This window comes from Elephas maximus, chromosome 2 (genome assembly GCF_024166365.1).
Source record: "Elephas maximus indicus isolate mEleMax1 chromosome 2, mEleMax1 primary haplotype, whole genome shotgun sequence".
Classification (NCBI taxonomy): domain Eukaryota; kingdom Metazoa; phylum Chordata; class Mammalia; order Proboscidea; family Elephantidae; genus Elephas; species Elephas maximus.
In genome coordinates, this window is record NC_064820.1 from 192,111,327 (window position 1) to 192,128,694 (window position 17,368).

A 17,368-nucleotide genomic window follows, 5' to 3' on the forward strand; every position below is an offset into this window, starting at 1 on the left:
AACCAAACTGCATGCAGCTCCCTGACCAGCCTACCTTTCTCAAGATCTTTGCAGGTGACATGTCCATGTGATTGAAATGCCTCCCTCTTTTCTGGGACTAACTTTAAGAAAACACCACCTGTAGGCCAGATGTGGCTCACAGGCATATCACTTTCCAACTTTTAAAACTTGGGAGAGTCCACAGAGAAACCCAGATCTTGTGCTTCACCTGGCCGCAGCGGGCCCCGTTCTTGCGTGTCCTCTGTCGCATGCAGCCTGTACCTCACCTGCTTGCTATCCAACCTGCTCCCTGCATTTACTCTACTTCCCTGGCCCTTACTGGCCTCTGAGTTTTAGACTCCAGGTTTAACACTCATTTTCCAAAATTTAGCTCCAGGGACACATTTAAAACTTCCCTGTCTCTGTGAAAAATATTAATTAAAATGTATCAAACTGAGCCTTTTATGGCTCTCTGGTAACACAGGCCTTACCTGACATATTGGAGTATCTTAATAAATGTTGATGGAATCAGAGTTATTGCCCATTTTGAGTGATGAAGAAAATGAGCTAAAGTTGATCTTCTGAATCACAGCGTAAGAGATGGAGCCAGGATTTGAACCTGGGCATGTCCGTTTCAGAGGCCATTAACCTCCAACTGTAAGCTGCTGCCTCTGGTGCTCCTTTGACTGTCAGCCCTATGCTGGAGTCTAATAAGGGACTGGACATTGGTGTGGAACAGAGAAGAACCTACATGTGTGCAGCAGTAGTGCAGCTTAGTGGGAAAAGCCGTGTCACCAGCAGTCACACCCCCATCCCAGCTCCACCAAGGGAGCCGCAGGGCTTTGGGCAAGTTACCCATTTCTGAGCTTCCATTTTCTCCATAGTAAAAAGTGATAATACCTGCACGGCCCGCCTATCTCGTGGGAAAATGCAGAAATAAAATACCAGGATCAAATGGGATAGTTGGTATTTCTGAGTACCGTTTGAAAGCTGTATAATTTACATATCTGTATAAATGTATTATCACTATGCAGTTGAACTTGTATTTCCTATTCAATCTCTTAATCCCTTACCTGCACTCAAAGAGGCAATGATTTTTCACAAAAGAGATCAGGGAGATCACAAAACAAAAATCAAGATGTGTTCTCTGACTTTGTGGCAGGAATTTAAGGGCAGGCAGGCTAACACTGTCCTGCTCCTCCCCTTTAGAGCTTTGGTCCTGGGGAAGTCACGTTTACAAGCCTCAGTTTTCCTATTCTGTAAGCAGCTAGAAATACCTATGTCCGAGGCTGTAAAAATTAAAGTAGCAGTCCACCAGACTGGGGTGATCTTAGGATCACTTGGTTGCTTGCTAGTATTAGATCCCCGCCCTCTTCCCTGGAGATTCTCTAATACAGGAGGTCTCGAGACGGCTGTGCATTTGTATTTCTTACATGGGACCCATGTGATTCTTAGGACCAGCCAAGTTTGGGGAACTGTAATATATGTAAAGTATATACCAAAAACCAAAACCAAACCAAGTGCCGTCGAGTCGATTCTGACTCATAGCGACCCTATAGGACAGGGTAGAACTGCCCCATAGAGTTTCCAAGGAGCACCTGGCGGATTCGAACTGCCAACCCTTTGGTTAGCAGCCGTAGCACTTAACCACTATACCACCAGGGTTTCCAAAGTATATACACAGCACATAAAATACAGTGAAACCTGTGAAAACGAACTCGTCAGGATCACCTTTGGCATTGTGCAGTCTTACCACTTTTCTATTGCTCATTTGAGTGGAAACTGTTTTTGAGTTTTCCTTCTCTGACAGATTTCTGCCTTACACAGCTTCCGGCTTTCCAAGATTTTACCGTAGTAGGTGCCTGACATCTAACATATGGCAGCTAAGTTATCATTAACGTGCTGAGCTATTTGCCTAGTGAGTATAATGAATACATCGACCAGTAAGTTCTGTACTTTGTTTTTTCTAATTTGAATTTTGTCTTTATTCTTGACCGATGCACGTTTTAGTTCTCCAAAAGTTGCATAAGTCATTTCATACTAGGCTATATTTACAGCTTCTTATGGCATATTTTGATGTCTGACCTGGGCCTAAGCTCCAGGCATTACTCTCATCAGTAAACTCAAATTATGGCATCTCCTAGGAGTCAGACTTACATACTTTGGACATGTTATCAGGACGGACCAGTCCCTGGAGAAGAACAGCATGCTTGGTAAAGTAGAGGGTCAGTGAAAAAGAGGAAGACGCTCAACCAGATGAGTTGACACATTGGCTACAGCAATTGGCTCAAACATAGCAACAATTGTAAGGATGGATCCTGTAGGCAGAACAGTGCTGCGTTCTGTTGTGCATAGGGTCACTATCAGTCGAAACTGACTTGACAGCACCTAACAACAAGGAGTCAGACTTGGCTTGTTTTCAGCTACTCAGTCCAATACAAGCGATAGATAGAAGCTTCCAGAGCTATAACCTCCCCCACCGACATAGCTTATGCTGAGCCAAGAGAGCAACAGTGCAACGATCAACAGCGGAATACTCAGCATCAGATGTGAGCTCTCATCCCAGTTCTGTCACTACCTAGCTGTGTGCCCTTGGGCAGAGTGCTTAACCTCTCTGGACGTCAGTTTTGTCATTTGTACAAAGGGGATACAAAGGTACCTAGCTCATAGAGTTGTCATGTTTATTACATGAGACACTGCATGGAAAACACGGAGTGCTCAGCAAATTTTAGCTATTGTCTTCAGAGGAGATTTGCAGTCAGTTTGTTCACAGGACCAGAGGGAAAAGTTTTTCTCAAGGGAGCTTAAATAAATACTGTTTTTTTAAAAAGGAGCTCTGGTGGCACAATGGTTAAGCACTCAGCTGCTAACTGAAAGGTTGGCGATTTGAACTCACCCAGCAGCTCCACTGGAGAAAGCCTTGGTCATCTGCTTCCATAAAGATTTTAGCCACGAAAACTCTATGGGGAGAAATCAGGTTCTTAAAAAGTCCAGACTTATTGGACCAGTCGAGACAAGAGGACTTCCTGAGACTATCACCCTGAGATACTCTTTAAACCTTAAACCAAAGTTATCCCTTGAGGTCACCTTTTAGCTAAATAATAGATAAGCTTATAACGAGTACCACCTGTGAGTAATGAGAACCTTTAAAAAATAACCTATATGAGACCAAACGGTCAAAATCACTCTAAAACAAAGATGAGAAGGTAAAGGGGCAGGGAAACTAGAGTACTGGGAACGGTACAACCAGAATGACATGAATTAGAATGATGACACATTGTGAAAAATGTAACCAATATCACAGAATAGTTTGTGTAGAAATTGTTAAATGGGAACCTAATTTGCTGTGCAAACTTTCACCTCAAACACAATAAAATATTATTAAAAAAACAAAAAACTCTATGGGGCAGTTCTACCTTGTCACATGGGGTCACTATGGGTCAGAAATGACTTGACAACATACTAACAACAACAAAGGCTGATTCTTCAATGAAGGGGTTGGCTTCAATGATGTTTTTTGGTGGCTGAAGGCCATGGGAACTGGAGAATGCTGGAGGGTGGGCCTGCCTATTGAAGTCCAGGCCCCCAGGGTATTAGCTTGTTTCCTGGAATGACTTTGAATGAAACAGTTCCCTTCTGACCTTTTCATCAGATTTGCAGATGTACATTCACTTGAGTGAGTCCCCTTGTACTATTCTGGGAAGAGGCCAAACTTTTAAACTTCACATAACTGCTTCTGAATGTCTGCTTTCATACTGCACTTAGGCATGAGATGTTGGCCTACAGAGCTCTCCATGTGAGTTGGTGTTATGGATTGACTTGTGTCCCCCCAAAATGTGTGGCAACTAGGCTAATCCACGATTCCCAGTATTGTGTGATTGTCCGCCATTTTGTAATCCGATGTGATTTTCCTATGTGCTGTAAATCCTACCTCTATGATGTTAATGAGTTAGGATTAGGGCCAGTTACATTAATGAGGCAGAACTCAATCTACAAGATTAGGTTGTGTTTTAAGTCAATTTATTTTCAGACATAAAAGGGAGAAGGGAGCAAAGAGACATGGGGACCTCATACCACCAAGAAAGTAGCACTGGGAGCAGAGTGCATCATTTAGACCCAGGGTCCACGTGCTGAGAAGCTCCTAGGCTGGGGAAGATTGATGACAAGGATCTTCCCCCAGAAACAACAGAGAGATAAAAGCTTCCCTTACAGCTGGCACCCTGAATTTGGACTTCTAGCCTCCTAAACTGTGAAAGAATAAATTTGTTTGTTAAACCCACCCACTTGTGGTATTTCTGTTATAACAGCATTAGATGACTAAAACAGTTGGATAGGCAAGCAATTGAACCTTCCAAGAGCCAGGCAGAACTCTACTAACCAAGAGTCCACCTTACTCTACAGATACTACAGGCTTTGAGCAATTCCCATTTGGTGCTGGCTGGGGTATTTGTTCATTGTCCTTTCAAATTACATTTTGTAAAATAAGTAATATTTATATAAAGTACAAAATAAAAAGGTAGAAAAGGTATACATTCAGTGAAAGTTAACCTTCCTTGCCACCCCTGACCCTCACTCACCCAATTCTCTCCAGAGGCAGTCACCATTCCCAGTTTCTTTGGCATCCTTCCAGAAAATGTCCTAGGGTAAAATCACCACAAAGTTATAGTGAAACAAGAAGAAAGATTTTATTTGGCTTATGTTCAAGAGACAAAAGTGGGAAACGGACAAGCATGCTGCCAGAGACATGTCTGCCTGAGTCTCAGGAATATTATAGAATCATCAGTATATATTGACATTACAAATGGGTAAAATCATTAAAGTTCCACTGTTTCACAGTTTGGCTAAAAACTGCTAAATCACAGTGATTCTATATTTTGAATCGTCTTTCTTAGTAATCGTTGGTCCAAATTTCAGTAACGACAGTCATTGGTCCAACAAATCTTTTTGTATTGTATTTTATATGAAGGTTTACAGAGCAAACTAGCTTCTCATTAAACAGTTAGTACACATACCATTTTGTGACATTGGTTACCAGCCCCACGACATGTCAACACTCTCCCTTCTTGACCTTGGGTTCCCTATTACCAGCTTTCCTGTCCCCTCTTTGCCTTGTAGTCTTTGCCCCTGGGCTGGTGTGCCCCTTGAGTCCATGTTGTGTTTTATGGGCCTGTCTAACCTTTGCATGAAGGGTGAACCTCAGGAGTGACTTCATTACTGAGCTGAAAGAGTGCCCGGGAGCCATACTATCGATGTTTCTCAAGTCTCTGTCAGACCAGTAAGTCTGGTCTTTTTTTGTGAGTTAGAATTTTGTTCTACATTTTTCCCCAGCTCTGCCTAGGACCTTCTGTTGTGATTCCTGTCACAGCAGTTGGTGGTGGCAGCCAAGCACAATCTAGTTGTGCTGGATTCAGTATGATAGAGGCTGTAGTAGTTGTGGTCCATTAGTCCTTTGGACTAATCTTTCCCTTGTGTCTTTGGTTTTCTTCATTCTCCCTTGCTCCCTATGGGGTAAGACCAGTGGAGTATCTTAGATGGCCGCTCACAAGCTTTTAAGGCCCCAGAGGCTACTCACCGCAGTAGAATGTAGAACCTCTTCTTGATAAACTATGTTATGCCAATTGAGCTAGATGTTCCCCGAGACCATGGTCCCCACAGCCCTCAGCCCTAGATGTTCCCCGAGACCATGGTCCCCACAGCCCTCAGCCCAGTAATTCAGTCCCTCAGGGAGTTTGGATGTGTCTATGGAGCTTCTATGACCTTGCCTTATACAAGTTATGCTGGCTTCCTCAGTATTGTGTACTGTCTTACCCTTCACCAAAGCAACGACCAATCTATTGTCTATTTAATCCTTTTCCATCCCCACCCTTCCCCTCCCTCTTAATGATCAAAGATTGTTTCTTTTTGTGTATAAACCTTTTCATGAGTTTTTATAGTAGTGGTCTCATACAATAGTTGTCCTTTTGTGATGGACTTTTTTCACTCAGCATAATGCCCTCCAGATTCAGCCATGTTGTGAGATGCTTTGCAGATTCATCATTGTTCTTTATTGTTGCATAGTACTCCATTGTGTGAATGTGCCATAGTTTATCCATTCATCTGTTGACGGGCATCTAAGTTGTTTCCATCTTTTTGCTATTGTGAACAATGCTGCAATGAAAATAGGTGTGCATACGTCTATTTATGTGACAACTGTTATATCTCTGGGATATATTCCTAGGAGTGGGATTGCTGTATCAAATGGTATTTCTATTTCTAGCTTTCTAAGGAAGAGCCGTATTGTTTTCTATACCATTTTGCATTCCCACCAGTATTACATAAGAGTGCCTGTCTCCCCACAACCTCTTCAACATTTGTTATTTTCTGTTTTATTATTATTATTTGTGCCGGTAATGCAGAGGTGAAATGGTATCTCATTGTGGTTTTGGTTTGCATTTCTCTAATGGCTAGCGATCTTGAGCATTTCCTCATGTGTCTGTTAGCCACTTGAACGTCTTCTTTGGTGAAGTGTCTTTCATTTCCTTTGCCCATTTTTTCATTGGGTTATTTGTCTTCTTGTTGTAGAGATGTTGGATTTTCCTGTAGATTTTAGAGATTAGACCTTTGTCTGATCTGTAACAGCCAAAAATTTTTTCCTGATCTATAGGTTCTCTTTTTACTCTTTTGGTGAAGTCTTTTGATGAGCATAAGTGTTTAATTTTCAGAAGGTCCCAGTTATCTAGCTTATCATCTGGAGTTTGAGTGTTGTTAGTTATGGTTTATATCCTGTCAATGCTGTGTATTAGTGCCTGTAGCGTTGATCCTATTTTATTTTTTCTCCTATGATCTTTATAGTTTTGGTTTTATATTTAGGTCTTTGATCTATTTTGAATTAGTTTTTGTGTGTGGTGTGAGGTATGGGTCCTGTTTCATTTTTTTGCAGATGGACATGCAGTTTTGCCTGCATCATTTGTTAAAAAAGACTGACTTTTCCACATCTGATGGACTTTGGGCCTTCCTTGAAGATTAGGTGACCACAGGTGGATGGATTTACATCTGGCTTCTCAATTCTGTTCCATTGGTCAATGTATCTGTCATTGTACTAGTACCAGGCTGTTTTGACTACCATAGCTCCATAGTAAGTTCTGAGGTCAGGTAGTGTGAATCCTCCTACTTTATTCTTCTTCTTCAAGTAATGCTTTACTTACCCCGGGCCTCTTCCCTTTCCATATAAAGTTAATAATTAGTTTTTCCATCTCTTTAAAGAATGTTGTTGGTATTTGGACCTGGATTGCATTGTATTTGTAGATTTCTTTGAGTAGAATCGTCATTTTCACAATGTTGAGTTTACCTATGAGCATGGTATGTTTCTCCATTTTTATAGATCTCTTTTGGTTTCTTGCAGTAGTGTTTTGTAGTTTTCTTTGTATAGGTCTTTTACAGCCCTGGTTAGATTTATTCCTAAGTATTTTATTTTTTAAGGGGGTATTGTAAACGGTACTGTTTTCCTGACTTCCTTTTCATCCTTCTCTTTATTGGTGTATAGGAATCCAACTGATTTTTTGTATGTTCATCTTGTATCTGCTACTCTGCTGAACCTTTCTATTAGTTCCAATAGTTTTCTCATGGAGTCATTTCAGTTTTCTATGTATAATATCATATCATCGACAAATAGGGACAGTTTTACTTCTTCATTATCAATTTGGATGCCCTTTATTTATTTTTCTTGCCTTATTGCTCTAGCTAAGACTTCCAGCACAACGTTAAATACAAGTGGTAATAAGGGGCATTTTTGTCTTGTGCCTTTTTTCAGGGGGAATGTTTTCAGCCTGTCTCCATTAAGAATGATGTTGACGGTTGGTTTTGTATCAAAAAATAAACCAAACCTGATGCAGTAGAGTTGATTCCAACTCATAGCGGCCGTATAGTACAGAGTAGAACTGCCCATGGGGTTTCCAAGGAGTGCCTGGTAGATTCAAACTGCCGACCTTTTGGTTAGCAGTTATAACTCTTAACCACCCCACCACCAAGGTTTCTTGGTTTTGTATAGATGCCCTTTAATATGTTGAGGAGTTTCACTTCTACACCTATTTTATTGAGAGTTTTTATCAGGAATGAGCGTTGGACTTTATTGGTCCAACAAATCTTACTATTTACTAAATGCTAGTAAATAAAAATAAGAGTGGAAAATATGTGGGTCTTTTGTGTTCTATCTAAGTATTTATCTGAAAGTTTTCCTAAAAGATGTTTTCCAAGATTGTCCCAGCTATTGTTTTTGTACCTCAGGGCCCAGTTGATGTGTCCTTGTGAGTTCTTATCACACCAGCTGGGTTGCATTCTTTAACCTCAAGGACAGGGAATAATGGCTCCAATTTTAACTAAGTCAAAATACTCTATACTCATATGGTTGGGTGTTTATTAAAAGTTTGCTTCATGAAGAAAATTTCATGAGAAAAGTAGCTTATCTAGTATACAATACTGGGAAAGTCAGCACAACTTGACCAAGGCAAGGTTAGGGAAGGTTCATAGACACATCCAAACTCCCTGAGGGACCAAAATACTGGGCTAAGGGCTGTGGGGACCATGGTCTCAGGGGACATCTAGCTTAATGGGCAAAACATAGTTTATAAAGAAAATGTTCCACATCCCACTTTGGTGAGTAGCATCAGGAATCCTAAAAGTTTGGGAGTGGCCATCTAAGATACTCCACTAGTGCCACCTTGTCTGGAGCAAGAGAGAGTGAAGAAAACCAAAGACACAAGGGAAAGATTAGTCCAGAGGACTAATGGACCACAACTACCACTGCCTTCACCAGACTGAGCCCAGTATAACTAGATCGTACCTGGCTACCACCACCAACTACTGTGACAGGGATCACAATAGGGGGTCCCAGACAGAGCTGGAGAAAAATGTAGAACAAAATTCTAACTCACAAAAAAAGACCAGACTTACCGCACAGACAAAGACTTGAGAAATCCCGAGAGTATGGCTCCCGGACGCCCTTTGACTCAGCAATAAAGCCGCTCTGGAGGTTAGGTCTTCATCCAAACACTAGACAGGCTCATAAAACAAAACAAGACTAGATGGGCACCCAGTCCAGAGGCAAGGAAGAAAAAGCAGGAGGGGACAGAAAAGCTGGCAATGGGGAGCTCAAGGTTGAGAAGGGCAGACTGTTGACATGTCACGGGGTTGGCAACCAATGTTGCAAAACAATACGTGTTTTAATTGTTTAATGAGAAACTGATTTGCTCTGCAAACCTTCATCTAAAGCATATTTTTTTTAAAAAAGAATATTAAAAAAGAAAAGAAAGTAGCTTGTCTAAATTTAAACAGCTACAAAGAGTTGATTTATTGACTGAACACCATAATTATGAATAATTATATAAACATGCACAAGAATTAAAGAAAATGTTCTTTGCTCACTAGAAATGACTAAATAAACTGCGTTCTAGCCTATCCTTAGTAGAACTACTAGAAGTAGTACTAGAAAAAAGGTTTTCAAAAGCTAAATGTCTTTATCTTGTAAAGTTGTATATAATTTAGACTTTTTTTTTTGGTATGCTGATTCATCATGTGAAAGAGGAGAGGCAGCACGGCTTAATAGGAAGAACAAAAGCTATGAAGATCTACATTCAGAGCCCAATTCCATTGCTTAAAACAGCTAGACTTTGGGCAAGTTACAAATCTGAATTTCTCTTTCATCATATGCAAAATAGATTTAATAATATCTGCATTGGGCATTGCAAGAATTAAATGTGACAGGCAATTCAAAGCATCTAGTGGTGGTAGTTCAGTAGTAGAATTCTTGCCCTCCATGCAGAAGACCCAGGTTTGATTCCTGGCCAAGGCACTTCATGTGCAGCCACCACCTGTCTGTCATTGGAGGCTTACGTGTTGCTGTTGCTGCGATGCTGCTGAACAGACTAGAAAGAAAGGCCTGGTGATCTACTTCTGAAAATCAGCCAATGAAAATCTTACAGATCACAGTGGTTCAATTCTGTGGGGCATGGGTCATTGTGTACAGAGTCACCATGAGTCTGGGGCCAGCTCAATGGTAGGTAACAATGGCCCAATGTCTGGCACAAGGCAGTCACTCAAGAAATGGTAGCTGCTGTTATTGGTGGTAGCCATCCACGTAGAATATTTCATACATACGAGTAGAACAAATGAATGGTGAATCATACTGGAGCTTTCAGCTTCTCCCATAATTTCCAAACTTCTAGACCAGGTTGGGAAGGAGCTTTGTGATCCAGTGGCTTTCTGACTTTGGGACTCTGCCTGGCAGTTTATATTTACAGGACTGGGCTCAGCTGGTTTGCACTATAGTGTTTCAGCCAGATCTTCTATAATTTATGCTGTTACCTAGCTTTGGGGTTGCTTCTGAGACTTTTCCTCTAATAGCGCATCTCAAACATTGTAGTCTCAAGACTTATTTACACATTTAAAAATGATTGAGTACTCACTCTACATTTATGTAGGTTATATTTAATGATATTTACTGTATTAGAAATTAAAACACAGTTTTATTCTATTTATTTTACATTTATTTAAAAATATTCATAAACCCACTACAGGTTAACATAAATAACATTTTTTTCATGCCATATTTGTTCCTTTATTGTTTAATTATTTATTTCATATAAGTGGGTCATGCAATATTGTTCACCCTTGAATTCCTGGAATAAATTTCACTTGGTCTGACTTGGTTTGCTCAGCATACTGTTTTCAAGGTTCATCCATGTCAGAGTATGTATCAGAACTCATTTCTCTTTGTGAATGAATAATAATTTATTTTATTTATCCACACATCTCTTGATGGACACTTGGGTTGTTTCCATCTTGTAGCTATTGTGAATAATGCTGCAGTGAATATTGGTTTACAAGTATCTGCCTGAGTCCCTGCTTTCAAGTCTTTTGGGTATATACCTAGGAGCGGAACTGCTGGGTCATATGGTAGTTCTGTGTTTAACTTTTTGAGGGATCATACTATTTTCCACAGTAGCTGCACTACTTTACAATCCCACCAGCAATGCATGAGGGCTCCAATTTCTCCACATCCTTGCAAACACTTGTTATTTTCCGTTTTTCTGGTAATGGCCATCCTAGTGGGGGTGAAGTGGTATCTCATCATGATTTTGATTGGCATTTCCCTAATGATTAATGCTGTCGAGCATCTTCTCTTGTGCTAATTGGTCATTTGTATATCTTCTTTGATGAAATGCCTATTCAAGTCCTTTGCCCATTTTTTGATTAGGTTGTTCTTGTTGTTGAGTTGTAAGAGTTCTTTATATATTCTGGATATTAAACCTTTATCAGATATATAGTTTCCAAATGATTTCTCCGCTTCTGTAGGTTGTCTCTTCCCTTTGTTGGCTAAAGTCATTTGATGCACAAAAGTTTTTATTTTGATGAAATATAATTTACCTATTTTTTTTCTTTTGTTGCTCATGCTTTTGGTGTCTGATCTAGGAATCCATTGTCAAAACCTAGGTCTTGAAGCATTACTTCTATGTTTTGTCCTAAGAGTTTTTTGGTTTTAGTCCTTACATTTAGGTCTTTAACTCATTTTGAGCTAATTTTAGTATATGGTATCAAGTATGGGTCCATCTTTATTTTTTTGCATGCAAAGACCCAGTTGTCCAAACATCATTTATTGAAGGGACTATTTTTCTCTACTGGATGGACTTAGCACTCTTGTTGAAAGCCAATTGGCTGTAGATGTATGGGTTTATTTCTGGACTCTTGATTCTATTCCATTGGTCTATGTATCTAATATTACAACAATCCAGACTGTTTTGATTAAAGTACATTTATAGTATGATTTGAAATCAGAAAATGTGAGCCCTCCTGATTTGTTCTTCATTTTCAGGATCACATTGGCTATTCGGGGCCCCTTGTGATTCCATATAAATTTGAGGATTGGCTTTGCCATTTCTGCAAAGAAGGCTGCTGAAATTTTCAAAGGGATTGCATCGAATCTATAGATCACTTTGATTAAATAGCTTTTTTTGTGAAAAATTGCTGTGTTTTTTTAAAATGTAGTGAGGAGCTACCAACTGCTTTTGATTGACTCCAACTCACGGTGGCCCTACATGTGTCAGAGTAGAACTGTGTGCCACAGTGTTTGTTTATTTGTTTTTGTGCGATAGGGTTTTCAATGTCAGACTTTTTGGAAGTAGATCGCCATGCCTTACCGGCAAGACGCCTATGGTGCATTAACTGCTCCACCCACAGACTCCATAGTGAGAAGAGTGACATCGTTTTATATTTTTGCAAAATTCTCTAATGTCTAGCTTAAGAGAAAACAAATGGATTCTCAAAATCCTTCAGCACTCAATCTGTAATTATATTGTTTTGGGTGAAGAATATGAAAAAAATTCAGCAAGAACTCTTAGGTTCATAGTTAGGAAAAAGAGGACCTCAAAGACCTGATTGAGTCCCTCGGGGACTCTCCAGAGGTCTCAGGACATACTTTCAAGGCCACTGCCCTTTGATTTGTTTCTTGAAATAGACTGTAAGTACCTTGAGGGCAGAGAATGTTTTCCTTTCAGTGGGTCACCCTCTGAATTCCAGTTCCTGGCCTTTTCCCACAATTTTCATTTGGTACGTGTGATAAAATGTTTTTGACAGATAGAGGGAGCTATTGGCCAATAAAAAATAATAATTAAAAAAAAAAAAACCCAAACCCACTGCCATCAAGTTAGTTCCGACTTCTAGCAACACCATAGGGTTTCCAAGACTGTAAATCTCTACGGAAGTAGACTGCCACACTTTTCGCCTTCTCCCGCGGAGCCACTGGTAGTTTCCAACCGCCGACCTTTCTGTTAGCAGTCGATCACTTTAACCACTGCACCACCAGGGCATATTGGCCAATAATGGCCCACAGATATAATACCAAGATTTAGGTCTTTTCTCATTTCAGGGAGGATGAAACTGACAGATTTAGACAGAACTGGTGAGTCAGAATCGACTCAAAGGCTACGGGTTTTGGTTTTGCTGTTTGAGGTTAAGCGCTCAGATGCTTAACCAAGAGGTTCGCAGTTCGAACCCACTAGTCACTCTGCAGGAAAAAGATGTGGCAGTGGGCTTCCATAAAGATTTACAGCCTTGGAAATCCTATGGGGTGGTTCTACTCTGTCCTATGGGGTCGCTGTGAGTTGGAATTGACTCCACAGCAATGGATTCAGTTTTTATTGTTTGTTTCGGTGTCTGAGGAGCCACACATCCTTGCACTCCCAACATCTGCTTCTCAAATAGGCTGCTAGAAGGTTGGCGAAAACAGGTAGACACTCTACTTAAAAGGATCAACTTAAGAGAAAATATTTCATTTATTTAAGAAATGGAAAAGAAAACGGGAGTGAATGTCTTTCTCTAATGAGCCTAGCTGAGCTTACCCTTTTTTAACTATTCAATTCAGTTGTATATGTTTTTTATTTTATTTTTAGCACATTCTACGTATAAAGTGCTCCTGAGAAGCAAAAATCAGTTAAACTGTGCTTGTCCTTAAGGAGTTTGTCCTCTAGAGTAGAGGATTGGTTAAGATATATACACAAACAATCACAAGGCCACAAGAGATGGGCTAACAAAATGGAATGGGTCGTGGAATAGGCGGTATTTGGATTGGAAGTTAAGGATAACAGGGTTTCTGCTGGGGCTGAGTTTTTTTGGGAGCAGTATGAACACAAAGGTCCCCGGGTGGCACAAATGATTTGCTTTTGGCTACTCATCAAAAGGATGGCGGTTCAAAGCCACCCTGCAGTGTCATGGAAGAAAGGCCTGGTGATCTGCTTCCATAAAGATTATGGCCAAGAAAACCCTATGGAGCACATTTCTACTCTGTAATGCCTGGAACTGGCTTGACAACAATGTGTTTTGTTTGGCTTGGTTTAGTTATGAGCACAAAGGAGACGAACTAGTTTCCTACAATGCTGATAAGGTAAAGACTTAGAATCATGATGAAAGAGTTGAGACAGATTTTTGGTCCAATTTCCCATTTAATCCAGGAATCCATTCTACTTGATGAAGAACTCAGGAGGTAATGAAACGTGGCTATTGCAGGGATACTGTGGTCCATGGTAAATCACACTGGATCTGCTTTCCATCTTGTTTCTGTCAGAACGTAACTCCTTTGAGCTTTATCAAGTTCTCTGGCCTCTTTGAGAATTGGTTTCCTCCTCTGTACCAAGGTTGTCGCATACTATAACTAACATATGTGTAAACTGTTAACAAACGTTAGAAGCTCCATGTTTACCTTCTCCTCAGTATTCTTATTCCTATTCTTCTCTCTCAAGACTCGCTCAGGACTGACTGGGGTAGAAAGTTGTGCACCATCACTCACTCTACCTTCTCACTGCATTGAGGTGCAAAGGCCTGTTTGCAAATCCATCTCCTCACCACTCCCTCAGAGGGTCTGACTGATTGCTGTAGCCCCAGAACCTGGCACAGAGCACAGGACAGAGCGCAGTGCAGTGGTTACAGGCACTGGCCTTGAAAAGCAGACCACCAGAGGTTGAACCCTGACTCCACCACTTACAAGCTATTTCGGTTTCCTAGTGCTGCTGTAAGATACATAAGTGGATGACTTTCAAGAGCAGAAATTTATTTTCTCACAGTTCCAGAGGCTAAAAGTCCAAACTGGAATCTCAGCCACGTCAGTAGCCCAGGGTATTCCTTTGTTCCTTGGCGTTCCTTGCCTTGTAGATGATCCTCACATGGTGTCTGTCTTCCCTCATGCGTGTCTCTCTCTATCCTGATGTTTTTATAACTCGGAAGCATTAGGTTTTGGTTCCACCCTCCACGAGTATGACATCATTAACATAACAAAAGAAAAACCAAACGGGATTTCATCCACAGGAATTCAGCATACAATTCTGGGGACACAATTTACCCCATAACCCTAGCTATGTGGCTTTGGGCAAGATTCTTAACCTCCTGACTGGGCCTCAGTTTTTTCAAAACTGCAAAGTAGAAATAAACCTCCTAGGCTGTAGTAAGGAAGTCAAAAGGAGCTCAGGCATTTTAGTGCTCATAGCTCAGTGCCTGGCACACAGGAAGAATTCTGAGTAGTTAACTGTCTGTTGCTTAAAAGAGGTAGCTAAAGCGGTAAAAGGTCTTCCAAAATTCTATCATGTGATCGTTTCTGTCACAAAGGCCATATTTTCCAACTACTGATCCTTCTTCTTTGTTTCCAACTTTAGCATTCCAATCATCAGTACTTATCAATGCATCTTGATTGCATGTTTGATCAATTTCAGACTGCCCTAGTTGGTAAACATCTTCAATTTCTTCATCTTTGGCATTAGTGGTTGGTGCATCAATTTGGATAATAGCTGTATTAACTGGTCTTCCTTGTAGGCATATGGATATTATCCTATCACTGACAGTGTGGTACATCTGGATAAATCTTGAAATGTTCTGTTTGACAATAAATGTGATACCATTCATCTTCAATTTATCGTTCCCGGCATAGTAGATCATATGATTGTCTGATTCAAAATGGCTAATACTAGTCCATTTCAGCTCACTAATGCTTAGGATATCTGTCTTCAAGCGTTCCGTCCCATTTTTGAAAACTTCCAGTTTTCCTCGGTTCATACTTCGTACATTCCACGTTCTGATTATTAATGGATGTTCGTAGCTGTTTCTTCTCATTTTGAGTCATAGCACATCAGCAAATGAAGGTCCCGAAAGCTTGACTCCATCCATGTCATTAAGGTCGACTCTACTTTGAGGGGCAGTTTTTCCCCAATCGTATTTTGAGTGCCTTCCAACCTGCACTGTTACTGCAGTACATGGACAGGGAACTGCCAGAAATTCAAGCCAGGTTCAGAAGAGGATGTGGAACCAGGAATATCACTGCTAATGTCAGATGGATCCTGGCTGAAAGCAGAGAATACCAGAAAGATGTTTGTCTGTGTTTTATTGACTATGCAAAGGCATTCGACTGTGTGGATCATAACAAACTGTGGATGACATTGCAAAGAATGGGAATTCCAAAACACTTCATTGTGCTCATGAGGAACCTGTACATAGACCAAAAGGCAGTCTTTCAGACAGAACAAGGAGAGACTGCATGGCTTAAAATGAGGAAAGGTGTGTGTCAGGGTTGTATCCTTTCACGATACTTATTCAATCTGTAAACGGAGCAAATAATCCAAGGAGCTTGATTATATGAAAAAGAGCACAGCATCGGGATTGGAGGAAGACTCATTATCAGCCTTCAACGTGCAGATGACACACCTTGCTTGCTGAAAGTGAAAAGGACTTGAAGCACTTACTGATGAAGGTCAACAACCACAGCCTTCAGTATGGATTACACCTCAACATAAAGAAAACAAAAATCCTCACAACTGGGCCATGCTACTTATTAGTAGCATGATGATAAACAGAGAAAAGATTGAAGTTGTCAAAGATTTTATTTTTCTTTGATCCACAACCAAAGCCCATGGAAGCAGCAGTCAAGAAATCAAAGAATGTACTGCATTAGGCAAACCTGCTGCAAAAACGCTCTTCAAAGTATTGAAAAGCAAAGTGTCATCTGAAGGACTAAGGTGTGCCTGACCCAAGCCATGGTATTTTCAGTCACCTCATATAATGTGAAAGCTGGAGAATTAATTAAGGAAGACTGAAGAAGAATTGATGCCTTTGAATTACGGTGTTGGCAAAGAATATTGAATACACCATGGACTTCCAGAAGAACAAACAGATCTGTCTTGGAAGAAGTACAGCCAGAGCGCTCCTTGGAAGGGAGGATGGCGAGACTTCGTCTCAAGTACTTTGGACATGTTATCAGGAGGGACCAGTCCCTGGAGAAGGACATCATGCTTGGTAAAGAAGAGGGTCAGTGAAAAAGAGGAAGGTCCTCAAGGAGATGGACCGACATAGTGGCTGCAACAACGGGCTCAAACATAGGAATGATTCTGAGGATGGTGCAGGACCATACTGTGCTAAGTTCTGTTGTACATGGGGTCGCTATGAGCTGGAAACTGGAGGGCACCTTACAACAACAAAACTGTAAAAATAAGCCCTGGTGGCACAATGGCTAAGTACTCAGTTGCTGCCAAAAGGTTGGGGATTCAAATCCAACCAGCGGCTCCACAGGAGAAACGCCTGGCGATCTGGTGGCGTATTACAGCCTAAAAAATCCCTGACATCTCCACTCTATTTCTGAGTCCAGGGCACCCAACAACAATAACAATACTGTAAATAACTACAGCTCTTTTCTTAAAAAGGTGAATCCTTATCAGAAAATTTTGCTGAGCCCCTGGTAACGTGATCCTTAGCTCTGGGGACAGTGAGGTCTCCCCACCGAGCTGTAGCCTGAGACAGGCCCGGGTGAGGGCGGGGCGGGGTCTCCGCGCTCGAGGGGCGGAGTCCCGGCTCCCGGGTCACGTGGGGCGCAGGGGCGGGTCTT